General features: G+C 34.5%; 1 protein-coding gene across 1 annotated transcript in view; it reads left to right on the top strand.

Annotated features, from left to right (window-relative positions):
- The first annotated feature begins 300 nt into the window (after nt 1–300).
- Bche (butyrylcholinesterase) overlaps nt 301–3,424 on the top strand; it is a 76,114-nt gene continuing 72,990 nt past the window's right edge. Inside the window, exon 1 of the mRNA XM_021158415.1 lies at nt 301–581. The gene's annotated coding sequence lies outside the window, so the exon portion shown is untranslated. The remainder of the gene's footprint in view (nt 582–3,424) is intronic.

Below are 3,424 nucleotides of genomic sequence, written 5' to 3'. Positions count from 1 at the left end.
TTTTCATAGTTTATATAGTGATTATTTTGTTTCCTAACAATGTTTTTTACGATGTTTTATGGTTGTACGATTTTCACAAAATTGCAGGTACACTTGGTTCCAATAGCATTTCGTTAGAATACTGTACACAATGTTTAGGACCGTAAAACTTTTAAAAGAAAGAAAGAAAAAAAAGTTCACGATAGAGAACGAAAACAAAACAAAACAAACTAACCAAAAAAAACACCAAATGTTAAAGTCCGGGATAGTGCAAACTAACTCGCTCATTTTCTATTACTGACCCTCCCCGCCCCGCCCCTTCTTCTCTCCTGAAGCCTGCCTGCGATGGTGGAGGAAGACCCACAACCCTCTCTGAAGAAGTCACCATTGCTTTTATGCGAGCAGATGTCAGCCTGGGAAGCCTGGCCAGAGCCAGATCAAGTTGCTGCTGCCAGCTCTCGCGAGCTTTGTCTGGAAGAGTTGACTGAAATGTCAGAGCCCTGCAATTCACAGGCAGGGCGGCAGCTGCATCCCGCGCGTCCCCAAAGCACTGCAAGATTGCCACTTTGCAAACTTCCTCATCCTTTTCTGCAGTGATTCCGGTGAGTTGCTCTGACTTTACAGATCTTGTGCTGAAGTTCCAGGGAAGATAGATCGAGGCAAGAAGGGAAGGAAATTTTTTTTTCTCACGTGTTTGTGGTGCTCCCTTGGGACTAGTCCCTGACAAGGGAACAGGACAGAAGAGTCAGGCGAGAAGGCACTACCTCAGAGCTTTCTCTTATTCCGGAAACACAAATTTAATCCCTTTTTCTCTTGAGGACGGAGTGAATTTGTTATACATTGACCGACTAGGGATAGCACCTGTGGAGTCTATTACATATGTATGCATGTATGTATGTATGCATGCATGTATGTATGTATGAATGTATGTATTCCCTTTCTATGGAGACTTATTTTAGGCTAGGTTACCCTTTAATGCAGAGGTTAGTCAATCTCTTAACAGAAGTACTTGTTTGAGCACACATGATAGTTTTCAATATCTTCTATTTTGCAATCAAGTAGATTAATTTTCTCTTATTACTTAACAGGGCACTTTTACCAAGCAGCACTTTGTCCCCTGAAACTTTCACAACATCCACTGGCATGCAGAAATCGAAAACTCCTTCTATGTCCAAAGAAATATATTCTCTAATTTAATCTACAAATACTTCCTTATCCATTATTGGTCAACTTTGAGTGTTTAAACCGGATTAAAATATCTTATGCTACCGTTATTTTTATAGGAATAGTATAAAAATCGGAAGTTTTGTCTCACCCTAGAATCCTGGAAATCTATCATTATTTTATAACATCTGCCTCAGTTCAGTCATTGACTATAAGATTTATAGGACCAGAAAAAAAATTGAAAGACACACAAAATCATTTCATTAGGTTTCTATGTACTATATATATATTTTTTCCCCTAAGCAGGTATTCTGCATCTGAATGAATGTGTTCCAATGAGCAGGTACAATGCTTCATTAATATAAAATATAGAATATTTATAATAAACATGACTATAATTCACTTTCACAAGAGTCATGTTGTTTGAAGACAGGAGGCTTTTAAAGATAACTGAATGAATTGAATTGTAAGTCTGGGATTTTCGTCAACAAAATCCCATTACCTTCAGATGGCAAATAAACGCCTAGCCACATTTACAAAGACATGCTTTGTTCCTTTTGAGTGTTATTTTTGTTGATGTACAATATTCTATATGTTGAATTATAAGAAGAAATCTGAAGCTGTTTCCATATCATATTTTTATTAAAAAATAAACCAAGAAAAATTTTAGAGGGTATATGAATTTATTCTCCTCTATAAATTTAGTCTTTGATTTGATTTCTTGGTCACAAGTACTAATGCACTTTAAATTTCATCTTTGATTTGCTTTGATGGTTTTCCAACATCTGATTATTCTTACTGAAACTGACTGACTGTCTTATCAAATCTGGAGGTCACCACCTTTGCTCTAAGCCAGATTTGGTCACACAAGTCCTTATTAAATTTATTTAAAGAGCTAAACTAATAGTGGAAAGCAGAAAGTGGGTTGTACTGAATGGATAAACTGGGAAAAGATACAAAGCTTTACCTCCCATTGTCTATCTTCAGAGTCCTGAAGAAAGGTTAAAGTTCAAGAATGTGCCCATCCAAGCAGCCTGTTCAAAGTATGTTCCCACCAAACCTTGACCCTTCATCTTCTAGACTTCAGTCTCATCCTGTAAGGTGTTCTTACATGTTGTTAGAGCTGTATAGAATCTCCTTCAAGGACATAAGTTCCCTTCTGGTTCATGTTTTCATTTTGTGTCATGCGCTTTCTGGGGAAATCCCCATCTCTTTGAGATCCATTGTTTTGATAGTATGATTGTCAGACTGAGACAACCATGTGTATCTTTAGAATTTCTTCCTTTCTGTGAGGCAACTATAGTCATAGAAATACAACAATAACAGACAGAATTTACCTTCCAAAAGAAACCCAACAAATCTAGTAATTTAATATTCAGGTTACTAATATGATCTTGTGAGTATCCATGGTGATTTTAGTCAAGAATAGACTACAGGTCCTAACAACTCATCTATTACCCTGATTTGCTTGGATGTCTTAGCAAACATTCAATCCCCTGTGGAACACCAGAATATGGTCCTTTCATTAACATATTGCTTCAAATTTGTTTACTTAGCCTAAAACAGAACAGTAATTGATTGGGTAAAGAGACTGCTGTTTTAGTCAAATGGCATTCCAATGTTGCTTCTAGACCAGCCCAGTACTAACTAGATAGCACTTTACCAACATGTTTTACAAACCTCCGTTTCCAAATAAGATCCACAGATATTAGTCATAGTTTAAAAACAGGAATATTTTTACCTAAAAACTGAAATGAGAGTCTTTTTTGTTTTTGACATTTTCCTTTATTTTTTAAATTATTTCTAGGATGGTTTATTATTTTAAATATTTGACAAAAATTTTTTTACAAATAAATGATGATAGCTTTTTTTATATCAGCATTTTAACACACCCATATCTTAAAGGATTTATATTACATTGTATATTTCCTCATAAAATTGTCTGGAGAATTTAGATTGCAAATTTGAGTTAAAAGTAAAAGAGGGGATAATGTGCCTTTTTATTTTAAAAGTTAAATTTTTTAAAGATTAGAATTTATAATATATTAGCTGTAAAATTTGATATCAAACAACATTTGTTAAACTTGAATTTGTTATCCTAATTCCCTTTTTGTGGTTAATGTTTTGTTTTTTAATTCTAGAATTTATTTTCTGTTGACTTATGGATAAAAACTTCCAATCCCTTAGAAATACTAACGACTACTACAAGGTGTGAGCTTATCTACTTTAAAATAGCTGCATTTCATATGAAAATTTTCCTCATTTTTTTTTTTTTTTTTTT

Source organism: Mus caroli, chromosome 3 (genome assembly GCF_900094665.2).
Source record: "Mus caroli chromosome 3, CAROLI_EIJ_v1.1, whole genome shotgun sequence".
Classification (NCBI taxonomy): domain Eukaryota; kingdom Metazoa; phylum Chordata; class Mammalia; order Rodentia; family Muridae; genus Mus; species Mus caroli.
This window is presented reverse-complemented; position numbering and strand designations above follow the sequence as displayed.